This window comes from Bos indicus, chromosome 10, assembly GCF_029378745.1.
Source record: "Bos indicus isolate NIAB-ARS_2022 breed Sahiwal x Tharparkar chromosome 10, NIAB-ARS_B.indTharparkar_mat_pri_1.0, whole genome shotgun sequence".
NCBI classification, from domain to species: Eukaryota; Metazoa; Chordata; class Mammalia; order Artiodactyla; family Bovidae; genus Bos; species Bos indicus.
This window is the reverse complement of record NC_091769.1, coordinates 7,162,899-7,177,570: the sequence shown is the minus strand read 5'-3', so window position 1 is coordinate 7,177,570 and position 14,672 is coordinate 7,162,899.

Sequence of the window (14,672 nt, the reverse complement as noted above, 5' to 3'; positions counted from 1 at the left end):
GAGATGCAGGTTTGATCCCTGAGTTGGGAAGATCCCCTGGAGAAGGAAATGGCAACCCACTCCAGTATTCTTCCCTGAAAAATTTCACGGACCGAAGAGCCTGGCCAGCTACAATCCATGGGGGTGCAAAGAGTCGGACACAACTGAGCAACTGAGCACACACACATTATTAACTATAGTCACCATGTCACCATACTGTACATTCAGATCAGATCAGATCAGTCGCTCAGTCGTGTCCGACTCTTTGCAACCCCATGAATCACAGCACGCCAGGCCTCCCTGTCCATCACCAACTCCCAGAGTTCACTGAGACTCACATCCATAGAGTCAGTGATGCCATCCAGCCATCTCATCCTCTGTCATCCCCTTCTCCTCCTGCCCCCAATCCCTCCCAGCATCAGAGTCTTTTCCAATGAGTCAACTCTTTGCATGAGGTGGCCAAAATACTGGAGTTTCAGCTTCAGCATCATTCCTTCCAAAGAAATCCCAGGGCTGATGTCCTTCAGAATGGACTGGTTGGATCTCCTTGCAGTCCAAGGGACTCTCAAGAGTCTTCTCCAACACCACACTTCAAAAGCATCAATTCTTCGGCGCTCAGCCTTCTTCACAGTCCAACTCTCACATCCATATGTGACCACAGGAAAAACCATAGCCTTGACTAGACGAACCTTTGTTGGCAAAGTAATGTCTCTGCTTTTTAATATACTATCTAGGTTGGTCATAACTTTCCTTCCAAGGTTCCCAGAATTTATTCATCTCATAACTGCAAAAGTTTAAAGTACACAGATCTAATCCAGTAATGTACCCTGTCTCCAGCAGCTAGGCTTTTGCTATGTTTAATTAACTGGGAGACCTATAGGAACAAAATTGAGAAAACCTGTGATTATTATCACTTGACTCCTACATGAAAGCATTTAGGGTCTCCCTTGAGCCCCTCTTCAAAACCAAAATGTCAAAGAACGTAAAGTGAAGCTAGTAATGGGGTCACCAAGTCTATCAGGTTCCCTGAATCAACCTTCAATCTAACCTCAATGGATAGGTTAGAAGCAAATGGCTGTGGGAGGGCGGAGGACAGGAGGAAAAAGGAAGATTCGCCATTGAGAGTAGGGCCCTAAGTTACTATGTTGCTCCCTCCTCTGATCACCTTGGTCTCCATGAATTTTAACAAATTTCAAGGACAACATCTCTGGGTGAACTGATGTGCATGATTATCACTTGTAGGACATGTAGATTATATTCTATATGTTCTACTAAGATGGCAGGAAATCTAATATTACATTTTTGATTGAAGAATAATTGATTTATAATATTAGTTTCAAGTGTACTGGGCTGCCCGGTGGCTCAGACGATAAAGAATCCGCCTGCAATGCAGGAGACCTGAGTATGATCCTTGGCTTGGGAAGATCGTCTGGAAGAGGGCATGGCAACCCACTCCAGTATTCTTGCCTGGAGAATCCCTACAGACAGAGGTGGCTGGTGGGCTACAGTTCATGGGGTTGCAAAGAGTCAGACTTGACTAAGCAACTAAGTATATCAAGGGTACTACATAGTGATTCAATACTTTCATAGATTATACTCCATTTAAAGTTATTATAAAATATTGGCTATATTCTTTGTGCTGTGCAGTACCTCCCTCTAGCTTTTTAAATTTTATACATAGTAATTTGTACCTCTTAATCCCCTCCCCGATCTGGTCTCTCTCCCCAAGTTTTAAGTTTAAAAAGAGTATTGTATCACTTGTTAAAAGAAAAAAGGCAGCTCTTGAAGATATAACCTTGAGGTGTTCAGAAAACTTATTCTAACAGATTCTTCCCCCCAAAGTCATAGAAGATATTTATATTGTGCTCTAAGATCATATTCCCTCCATTTTTTATTTCCTCTTCTCAATTAAATATTTTAAAGCAAGTCATTAAAGCCCTTGTGTTTTACATATAATGTTACATCTAAGTGATGTTTGGCAAGTACTATTCTAAATGAGCTGTTCTAAAACAGAAGGTATTTTACTCACAGTTGCTCATAGATAATCAGTATAAATATACAAACAAAAGCCTAAAAATATTGTACCCCTGCCACAAATAATCACAGACTTTAAAATACCAATTTACCTTAATTGTCCAAGCAACTCATGAAAATTCATTGTTGGGGAGAAATGAAATGAGCCAAGAGAACAATGTGTTCTTTGTCTTTTACTTCAATTATCTTTATGTAATTTCTAATTTTGTTATGAGACATTTTGGAATCTTGATTGCTTTCTTAAAAATTTGCTGATTGACTCAGTACAGCTGAGTATTTAAGTATACAGGAAAGAGCGGTTCCAGTAAATTAATTATAAATCTTAACTCGGAAAGATGGCAATCTTCTATATCTTAATTTTGATTGTAATTACGTAAGCATTGTGTGTTCAGTCACTCTGTCATGTCCAACTTTTTGCAGCCCCGTGGACTATGGCCCATCTTCTGTCCATGGGATTCTCCAGGCAAGAATACTGGAGGAGGTTGCCATTTCCTCCTCCAGGGGATCTTCCCAACCCAGGGGTAGAACCCATGTCTCCTGCATCTCCTGCATTGGCAGGTGGATTCCTTACCACTGAGCCACTTGGCAATTACATAGGTGTATATATTGGTCAAGTCATCAACCCACATACTTAAGATATGTGAATTTTATTATAAGTTATATATATATATATTATTTAAAGAAAGAGTATTATTGAAAATGGATGAATAATATCTTTTTTTTACCAAAAAGCCTTTTTTTCATCTCAATGCCAGTGATTCCATTCTCTGACGACCACTTTCTCCCATTCACTTTGTATACTACCTGTGCACTGACACCAGTGGGCTTTCCAGCTTTTCATTCTCCCTCACCTACCTCGTGTCCTGCTTTTCTCCCTTATCACACTAAGAGTCCATTGTCTGTCTTTAGAATCCCTCTCTCGCATCCTTCACTATATTTGCCCTGCACTTCAACTGGCTAAACAGTATCCCACACTAAATTATTCTACCTGCTTCACACCCACACCTAATCAGCTGAGCATGATTGGACAGAAACCACATAACTAGAAGGACTGAATTCATTTTAAATTCATGACACTGTGCTGGCCCATGGTACTGCCTCATGGCCTTGGGTAATCCTTTGCCTCACTTTCTTCAACAGTTATTTCTTATCTTCTCATAAATAATCCCATGCCAAGCCTTTCCTATAATAAAGAGGGATTCTGTAACTAGAAGAAAAACGGGGTACTGGTCAAACAAAAGCAAGTCTTCTATTTTGCTCTGCTAAAAGACTGGTACTTTGCTAAATTACTCTTTGATATCAAGTTAGAGTGTTTCCTAGTACGAACATTAAAATTCTTAGTTCTGAACATTAGGGTTATTTCCCCCTTATTTTCTTTTCTTCAGGTAAATTTCTATTTGTTCAACTCCTCCCAAATCTACACTGAAACATCAGAAAAGAACATTTTTAAAGGACGCAAAACCACAAGGACAAAGAAAAAAAGGGACAATTGCAGCATAATTTTGAAAGCTAGATAAATGGGAAAGAATCTAAAGAAAGCTCAATCCTAAACCAGTCGTGGAGGAAGCCAGGAAGAAACTGAATAGATTTGCAGAATCCACAAAGATTCTGGAATTGGCAACATTAGGTCCTCTATTTCCTTCTTATTTATAAAAAGCATTTTACTTATAATTATAAATATTAAAATGACCTCTTGTTAACTCAGTTTTGGTTGCTCTATCTCACTTGTTAGATCTTTATCAGTTCCAGATTATAATATTATATTGTATTATATCATGATATTGTAGTCTTTCTGTTTTCCTTTCTTGGTTTCATATAAAACTTTCCCTGGACTTACAAAACAGTAAAGTTTTTACAACTTTTCCCAAAATTTATGTCTAGGAAAAAAATGAAAGTGTTGTCGTTCAGCCATGTCCGACTTTTTGCAACCCCATGAACTGTAGCCCACCAGGCTTCTCTGTCCATGGGATTTCCCAGGCAAAAATATAGGAGTGGGTTGCTATGCCCTCCTCCAGGGGATCTTCCTAACTCGGGATTGAACCCATGTCTCTTACATCTCCTGCATTAGCAGACAGGTTCTTTAAGACTAGTACCACCTGGCAAACCCCAAGAAAAAAAGAGTATGTTCTATCATTCCTTGTTTCTATCAGGATTTTTTAAGTGACAAACAACTTAAAAAAGGTCACCCTTTTTTAAGGGCCCTTAAAAAAAGCCCCTTCCAGGGTCCACCTTGGAAGGTTTAAGTGGAAAAAAATTAATTAAAGGCTGTATGAATCTCTCAGGCTTCGCAGGTGCTGCTAGTGGTAAAGAACACGCCTGCAATACAGGAGACATAATGAGACATGGGTTCAGTCCTTGGATTGGGACAATCTCCTGGAAGAAGGCATGGCAACCCACTCCAGTATTCTTGCCTGGAGAAGCCCATGGACAGAGGAGCCTGACAGGCTACAGTCCATAGGGTTGCAAAGAGTCGAACACAACTGAAACAACTCAGCACTCATGCATGTGAGCACAGGTAGCTCACAGAAGTGTCAAGAGGGTTTGAGAACCAAGTCTGGATGCTGAGCAGACAGGAACGATGTCCAGTTACTCTGCAGTGGCCCCTGCAGCTCAGACACCCCTGGTACCACTGGTTGGTGCCTCCACCTTGACTTGCACAGATGTCCAACTCATGCTGGTGATGCTCAGTAGATGCCAGAAATGGCAGCGATGCCCCTGTAGAACCCAATACTACTGTTGCCATACTTGCCAGATGACAAGTTCTACAAGCCTCCTTCTCCATTGCTTGCTGCTGATCAAAGTCATGTGCGAGACCATCCGATTGTTGGAATCCAGGCCATACGCACCAGTGCCGTTACAGCAAAGGAACCTGGCAAAGTTAGTTTTCTACTTCAACCTGGGCAAGGGGAACTCATAAGACAGGACGTTTTCCTAACATTAGAAGAATGCTCATAAGTGAAAGTGAAGTCACTCAGTCGTGTCCGACTCTTTGCAACCCCATGGACTGTAGCCTACCAGGCTCCTCTGTCCATGGGATTTTCCAGGCAATAGTACTGGAGTGGATCGCCATTTCCTTCTCCAGCGGATCTTCCCGACCCAGGGATAGAACACAGGTCTCCCGCATCGTAGACAGACGCTTTACCGTCTGAGCCACCAGATAGGTAATCTGAAATGCCCTACATAACAAATGTCCACGATAACACCTAATAACAAATGTCCACAATAACATCTAAAGGAGAGACTTCTCTCTGTTGGTGTGGCTTCCTATATCTTATAGTTGCAAAGAGTACTCAGAAAACCAACCGAAATGTAGACATGATAATAACTTGCCAAGCATTGCACACTCTGCTACTACATGGAGGAATATGGTAGATACCAAAATAATCCAATTATCCCTTATCCCACTATATCCCACATTCAGAGGGACTTCAGTTATAATCCCAACTTTAAGACAATAATACATGCATGGAAAACATTTTGCAGAAATCATTAACCTGCACCAGAACTCAACCATTTTATAACTTAAAAAAAAAAGACTTCTTGACAATCAGATTAATCTCTTAATTTTTGATAGGTAGCATAGTCCTGACAACTTGAATCCCAAAGAATAACTGTGCCTTTAACAGCTACTCTCATATTTAAAAAACCATAAAATAGCAATAAATTTCAATATGATCACTTTTATTCCCTTATGTAATACAAATATTTACTCTTGTTTGCTAGGATACATATTTATTAATTCTCTGTGTACCTGTTGGCAGCACAAATAACAAACTTCCTTTTTTCACTTTTCCCTGTCAGCAGCTATCATATAAATCACACACATCTTGGAAGCTCTGATAAAAATATAGAAAGTTGAGTTCAATTATCCCTTTTGTGTTATATTATTTTCAAACGTTTTCTTTGTGAAATCACTGCATTGTTTTTCCTCGTACATGAACCCTGATGGCCATGCAGCCGTGGCCCACACTGCCACCTGGCGTGGCTGGGACAAACTTCCTTCCGCTTTGTAGAAGCTACCAAGCCTGGACAGCTTTGCTGAGTCATGTCAAGCTACCAAGCCGGAACAGCTTTGCTGAGTCATGTCACAGGCTGAACTTCGCTCTGGAGTTTGTGGGTCTACATGAAATGAGGAGAGAGGTTTACATCAGTAGACACCACAAATCCTTTTATAGAGGAGGGGAAAACTGTACATATTCAGCATTTTTGATTCAGCAAGTGTTTATTTAGGTAAGATAAGGTATTTACGCAGGTAAGGTCTGTGCTTAATCCCACAGGTGACACAAAATTGAGGAAGGCACAAACACTCTTCCAGAGGATTTAGCAGCATATGACAGAATACAATATGAGTTAAGCGTACAAAGTGCACAAGTTGGGAAGAGATCACAAGAAATAATACAAAAACAAAAATGGACTTCTTAAAGAAGTGGTGTTTGGCATAGGCATTGAAAGAAATTTGGGTGTTTACGGGCTGCGACAGGAAACTGAGGAGAAAGGAAAAACACATACCCAAAGTAACAAAATGATAAATTAAAAGCCCTTTTTATGTATTCATTTTTTAAAAAAGACTCACTTAACTTTTATTTTGACATTCTATCATAGGCAAAGTATAGAAGACAAAATTTATAGTTTTCACAGACACTTGTGATTAGAATTTTATTATTAGAAGAGTGAGTTATTTAAATAGAAATACTGAAATATTTTGCTTTCCCTGAAAAGTAATTCTTAAATGATAGTGTTGGATAACAATACTTCCATTAAGTTTTCTTCAAATCTATTTTACATCAAAAAAAAAAAAAAAGACAAAACCCTTCCCATACAAATGTTCCATAATTTTAAGACAAGGTTATTTAAAAAAATTTTTTTTAATTTAAATTATATACTTATCATATTTATAATATTATATATTCACTGACCATAAATGAATTAATAGTTATTTACTTTTAAAGCTTTTTAAGAAAACAGTGCTTAGGGGAATGACTTCCCTGGAGGTCCAGTGGTTAGGATTCAGTGTTTTCACTGGTGGGGTCCAGGTTCAATCTCTGGTCAGGGAGTTAAGATCCCACAAATCCAGCAGCTGTGGGGGGTTGTACTGGGTGGGGGTCAGGAGGCCTAGAAGATGTTTGAGTAGTCAATGTTACTTGACTTAAAATTCAGCATAACCATTTCATTCCCTCATTTACTTACATGGTAAAATTAATACTTTTATACTTCACACATTTCTTTCCACAGCTTCAGCTGAATTTCAATTATAAATTAGGCAGATCTATCATGATATTTAGCAATCTCGAATTTAAATTTTGATTTTATAGAACAGCATTTTCTTAACATTTTCCTTTTAGAATTCTGAGGTGTTTACAGAAATTTTGTAACTGTTCAGTGTCATAAAAATAAAAAATGACTTGAATTTTTACTAGAATAGTCTCTAAAGTCATGTCCTCTAATCTTGAAAAAAATGATTGAATAAAGTTGAATAATAACTAAAGCAAAATGATTTTAAATATAAAATTCTATCAACCATAACTTTTAATGTTTTATTTTATTATTTGTTTTATTTATTATTAATTTGGCTGCACTGGGTCTTCATTGCTGCCACCAGGCTTTCTCTAGTTGCAGCCCCAAGCAGGGGCAACTCTTTGTTTCCCCACGCAGGCTTCTCATTGCAGTGGCTTTTCTCATTGCAGAGCATGGGCTCCAGACACAGGGGCTTCAGCAGTTGCAGCACATGGGCTTCAGTAATTGTGGTTCATGAGCTTAGTTGATCAGCAGCATGTAGAATCTTCCCAGACCAGGGATCAAACCTCTTTCCCCTGCCCTGGCAGGCAGATTCTTATCCACTGTACCATCAGGGAAATTCCTCAACTCATAATTTTTAAAATGAACTTTCCATTTTTATATTAGCAGAATTATATATATATGTGTGTGTGTATATATATATGTATACACACATATTTTAAGGTATATGATAGAGCATGCTTTATATAATATTAGGATTACGTATCTTACATATCTCAAGTGGGTAAAAATGACACTTGAAGAATATTATAAAATCTCAGTTTTCAATATCATTTCTCTTCTAGGAAATAAACAATCTTTAATTGACCTGGTTTTATTCGTTTGCTTTTTTTTCTTACTAATAAAAATTCTAAAATGCAAATAGCATTCTAAAAAATAATTCTATACTTTAGGGATAAATATACAATACAATATTGTAAAATGTAATAGTGGTTAATATTGCATCACATTTCCCCATATATAATCAAATTAAATTTTCGGTTCTTCTCCCATGGCTTAATTATGCAGAATTTTATAACAACTAATAGCAAAATATACATTACATGGTCCAGCAAATTGCTTGATACATAACAATTACTCAAGTACTTTGGGGGTTGAGTACTCCAAAAGATAAGAATCTGCCCTTACTGTTTGAGTGGAAATTACATCTGTTATTAATGTAACATTTTCTATTTTGTAGTAAGAAGCTCATCTCAAACTTAAATTATCTACCCAAGAGTCGTCTATATGTGGGTAGGACTGGAGGTGCTATGAGGTATACTATCAGTAGTATCAGAGTTAAAACTTAGGTAGCAGCGATGTGTGCTCTAGCCAGGTGTGTGTACTGTCTCTTTTGGTCTACAGAACCCTCATAAGAACCTTTGAAAGTAAGTAATGCTATTGCCCCATTTAGAGGTTAAGACAACCAAGACACACAAAGGTTAAGTAACTTGCCCAAGGTGACACAGCTAGTAAGAGGAAGAGCTGGGTTCAAATCCAGGCACCTTGTCCTGGAGTCTTTGAGCCAAATCACTATTCCAGAATAACAGGAGTGTTTCTAGAAAGGTCTTTGAAGATGTGCTAAGGGAGTCCAGGCACAGAAAAACTTGCCAAGGACAAAAGGCCAATGTGAAAAAAGAAGTGAAACTTGGAGTGTTGCCCCTGATACATTCTGTGCGAGAGTTATACCACGGTTCTAGGAAATGAAGTCTCAAATAAAACAACTTTAGGGAGTTGAGAGTCAATTTGGGTAATGGTAGCTGCTGTACAAGTAAACATCAAATTTTCAATAACTTATCACAGTAGTAATGTATTTTTTAAATTGTGGTAAACTATGCATAACATGCAGTTTACCATTTTAAATGTTTTTATGTGTACAGAAAATATTGGGCTGGCCAAAAAGTTGGTTTGGATTTTTCTGTAACATCTCATGGAAAACTATTTTTCTTGCTTACAGCAGAGTCTGAGGCGGATGTCCTGTTTCCTTCCATCCTACACTGTGACATTCCCTGAGGTCTTAGAGCCAGCCCGAGGGAAAAGAAAGAAGAGAAAGGAGGCACGCCTACTTCTTAAACTCCTGGGCCTGAAAATGATGTACATCACACTCTGTTCACATTGTGGGCAACCAGTTCCATAACTCCACTGAATACAAAGGCGGAGCAGGGAGTTCAGGAAAGTTTTAAATTTCTATGCAGAGACTTCTTGGCACTAATTCTACACAGTGGAATTCTGGGAGGCGGACAGCCATCTCCTCCAAAGGCTCCTTCACTGAATTCTCTCCTGTCACAGGGCAACATCAGGAAGCACTACCTGGGAACCCAGGTAAAAGGCACTGGGCGATAGATACAAAAGGATCCTTCCCACTTTATGGGGACTTCCCTGGTTGTCCAGTGGCTGAGACTCTGAGCTCCCAATGCATGGGGACTGGGTTTGATCCTTTGTCAGGAAACTAGATCCTACAGGCCTGCCGCAACTCAGAGTTCTCATGCCACAACTAAAAAGGATCCGAAAGGACTCAGTGAAGATGCAAAATCCTGAGTGCTGCAGCTAAGACTGCAGCCGAATAAGCTAATTAAGAAATAATAAATATTAAGGCTCCTTTCCACTTTAGCAGAGAACCTATCGTCTTTATCACATGAAAGCCACCATCTTTTTTCGCATCAAAAAAGCAACTCTGGCCGCAAGAGGGCCAGTGCATTCAGCAGAGACGTTGGCAGTTTTGACCAGCGCTGTTTTGCCCCTGCTGTAGCAGAATGGCCAGCAGTGCCTCAGGGGTCTGAGAGAGCAGAGCCACCGTGGGAACAGATGGGTGTGGGGGGTGATGGCATGCTGGGCTGCAGCAGTGTCTCTGGGAAATGGGAGGTCTCAGCTGCAGGCCATTTGAGGACAGGGATGGTGGAGGCACGGGGAGAAATCCTGAGTGAGAAAGGAAGAAAATGGCAAAACCCTTCACAGGACCTGATGGGAGGCTGTTTGTGACTCACAGAAGGCAACTAAGAAGAAGGTTTTGTCATCAGGTTTGTGGGGACCAAACAAAAGTAATATTATTGAGATTTTGGCTTTACTCCAAGGCTGCTGTGGGCTTGAAACTACAGCTCTGAAAAACCACTTCTCTGAGAGAAAGGTCAACGAGTGAGTGATGAGACGTGGGAAGTATTTGAACTTATCAGGGAACCAAAGCTGTAGAACTAGTCTCCCCAGAAGCCAGTTCACAGCTTCTATTACAGCAGCTCTGAGGCAAGGGACAGAAGTCTGGCTAAAAGCTATTGGAGGGAAAAGAGGTGACATAAGCTGGCTTTCAGGATCACATATCTGTCACAGACAGGATGAATTAAGACCTGGTGCTACTTAGAAGAGGTGGCAAAAAGCTGCACTTCAGCAGAGCAGATTTGCTAGGGGTTGGATGTGCCACAGACAACTGAAAAGAGCAGAGGAAACTGGGGTGAAGAGAGAGTGAAACTTCCAAGATTCAGGACACCAGAGATCTCCTAGGTGAACAGCTATCAGAACTGGGGCTCCACAGTCTTTAGTCTGGAAAGGTATCTTTGGGACTTGGGAAGAAAATGACCTTCAACCTGCAGAGGATCAGATACAAAGCTTGGAAGGTCCAGGGCAGAGCCAAAGAAATGTCTGACTGTGACAGGCTGGGAAGGCTGAAACTTGTACCCAGAGAGCATGCGGCTCACAGGGAGGGGCAGGACAGGTCTGACCCAGGGCAAAGTGTGGCCCCCAGATCCGCAGCATCACGTCGTCACCTGCAAATGTGTTTGAAATGTGAATTCTTGCCTCCCCGCCCCCCTGCCCCTTAGCCCACTTAATCAGAAAATCTGAGAGTTAAAGCCCAGCAAACTGTGTTTAAGGAAACCATCAAGTGATTTTGATGCAGGCTAGGAGAAGGCAATGGCACCCCACTCCAGTACTCTTGTCTGGAAAATCCCATGGACGGAGGAGGCTAGCAGGCTACAGTCCTGGGGTTGCTGGGAGTTGGACATGACTGAGTGACTTCACTTTCACTTTTCACTTTCATGCATTGGAGAAGGAAGTGGCAACCCACTCCAGTGTTCTTGCCTGGAGAATCCCAGGGATGGGGGAGCCTGGTGAGCTGCCATCTATGGGGTCAACTCACGAAGTATTTTGTATGAGACCAGCACTCACAGATGCTCACAAGGGCTAGGAGCAGGGAAGCTTCCGGTATTATCTTAGAGCAGAAAACATACATCTGTTTCATGCTAATTTCACCATGTCTTCTCCTCTCCTGCCATCCCCCATCAATTCCCCAGGCCTTCAATAATATTTTCCTGTGGCCGTCTTCAAAAAAAGTGCATCCTCACATCCACCATATCACCCTTTTTCTTTCTCATCAGCATTCAATATAAGAACACAATAAAATTGTCATTTGGTATTATTTCTCCTCTTTATTACATCTACTAGTGTTGCAAAAATGTTGTTTTCTACTCTTTTTTTTTTTTGACTTCTGAACATTTCAGCCCTATTATGGACTCAAAATGGAGCTGACCTTGAAGTTAAAAAACAGTTTCATTTTTTTGGTAGAAAAATGCATTTCAACTACAAACAATAAATTTGCAGTTGAACTTTAGAACATGTACATAGATAGAGGTGGACTGATTGGCATGACCCATCACATACAAACTGGAACAACAACAAAAATCTATTCAAATGGTACTATCAAGGAGATGAAACAAAGTCTATGACAACAGTGTTCAAATCTGCTTCGAAATGCTGGCTCTAGCTTCTCTCCCCTTCCCTTCATAAAAAAAAGGGGAGGTGGACAGGAAAGAAGGAAGGCAGGAGAGAGGGACAAAAGGAGAGAGTCATAATTTAGAATTGCATAGATTTTCATAAGATCTAAATAGACATATCTCCAAAGAAGACATACAGATAGCCAAGAGTAACATGAAAAGATGCTCAACATCACTGATTATTACAGAAATGCAAATCAAAACTGCGAGGTGTCACACCAGTCAAAATGGCCATTATCAAAAAGTCTACAGATAATAAATGCTGGAGAGGGCATGGAGCAAAGGGAACCCTTCTACATTGTTGGTATGAATGTAAATTGGTGCAGTCACTATGGAAAATAATATTGAGGTTACTTAACTACCAAAATAGAACTACCATATAATCCAGCAATCCCACTCCTGGGTATATATCAGCAAAAGATGAAAACTTTAATTTGCAAAGACATAGGGGCACTATTTACAATAGCCAAGACGTGGAAACAGCCAAAGTGTCCATTGACAGATGAATGGATAAAAAAGGTGTGATAGATACAGATTAAAATGGAATATTACTTACCATAAAAAAGAATGAAATAATTCCATTTGTAGCAATGTGGATGAACCTAGAGATTATCACACTAAGTGAAGTAGTCAAACACAAATGCTATATACACTTATATATGGAATCTAAAAAATAGTATAAATGAACTTATTTACAAAATAGAAACAGACTCACAGACACAGAAAACAAACATGGTTACCAAAGGTGTTGGGGGGTGGAAATTAAGAATATGGGATTAACAGGTACACACGACTATATATAAAATAGGTAAACAGTAAGAACCTACTGTATAGCACAGGGAGCTACATTCAATGTCTTATAATAACCTATGATGGAAAAGAATTTTAAATAAGAACATATATGTATAACCTTATCATTTTGCTGTATACCTAAAACTAACACAATACTGTGAATCACCAGAAGGTGAAAATGAACGTCGCTCAGTTGTGTCTGACCCTTTGAGACCCCATGGACTATACAGTCCATGGAATTCTCCAGGCCAGAATACTGCGGTGGGTAGTCATTCCCTTCTCCAGGGGATCTTCCCAACCCAGGGATCGAATCCGGATCTCCTGCATTATGCACTAACAAAAAAATTATGGATTGAAAAAAATAATTGCACAGATTCCTATCACTGAGCTGAATTACTCTCATCTGCAAACCTACCCTCAGAAGCCCTAATGACTCAAGAATACAGCATCTGTATAGTACTCAAAATACCAGTGGGACTCAGTAATACTGTGCTCTGAAAAACTAATTAATCTACCTCTCGCAGCTAGTTCTAGATTGTTTTATCAGAAGAAAGAAATGCTAAGGATAAAGAAGTTTTTATTTGACTAGAGAATGCTAACTGAGAGGTTCAAGGGCATGTCTTCATAATTAGGAAAAACAGAAGGCAGATAATGAGGGCTAAGAAACAAAAGGCCATTAAAAGGCCATGGAATGCTGTGTTGCAAAATGCAACTATGGATTCCAGGAAATAAGATATTCTGAATAAGCTCTTATTGCACTACAAATACCTGCCTTGCACAGCGCTGCCACAATGCCTCGTCGGCGCCCATGATGCCCACCACCTCCCTTCATCTTCGCTTATTGACAGTCTTTCTCCCTCTTCTCTCTCTCAGTTAAATGTGTTCAATAAATCCATCTTTTCGGCTTTCAGTGTGCACAGGCATTCTAAACAGATTGTGTAGTCCAACTACAGAACTTCTATGTGGGGACACGCACTGTAAGCCAACTGCCCAAAAATAGTCTACCATGTTTTTTGCAAACCTTCCTGAGGAAACTCAGATTTCACCAAGTCACGGTGTTTTAGAGCATTGTTTCCAGAAGGCCAGTACTCATAGTTCATAAGGAATGGACCTCTCTGGAGACGCCACAGATGGCCTCTCACATCTGTGGAAGTTAATTTGCTATGCCAGCCACTTATAACCTGAAGAAACAAAGCCCAGCCTGAGAGGCTGTGACAAAAGCAGGTTCATTTGAATGGAGGAGTAGATGATGAAAAAGAAGGGAGGGAAAATCTGTGAGCCAGCAGTCTTGTTGGAAAAAACATCCATTGGGCTATCTGTGATACATCAAGATCTCGGGGCACACCATGGCACTCTCACCCAGTATAACCCTAGCAAAGGTTCTAACCCTGAAACCTCTCCCATCTCCACCCCCTATTCGTTTTCCCTGGACTTCTCTTTATTTGCCTCTTTCTCCCTCTCTCTAGATTTGCAACTCAAAGAAAGCAATTCTTTAAATACTCATCCTTCAGGTCTCAGCTAAAATGTACTTTATCACACAGGCATTTCCTGATTTCTCCTCACTTCAAACATAATTCATAATTATTTATGCATTTGTGAGGGAGGTTTGTCGTTGTTAACTTTGTTTTTTCCAGTTAGACTAAGTTCCATGACAGCAGAGTATGTCTATTTTGCTTACCATTATATTCCTAGTACCAACAGAATGCTTTGTACATGATGACTGTTAGATAAATATTTGTTGAATGAATAAGCATACAGGGTTCAAGCTGGCAATTCAATTTTTATGGATTTGTGGGAGTACTAGTCTCCTCTCTTTGGCTCCCCCTGTAGGAA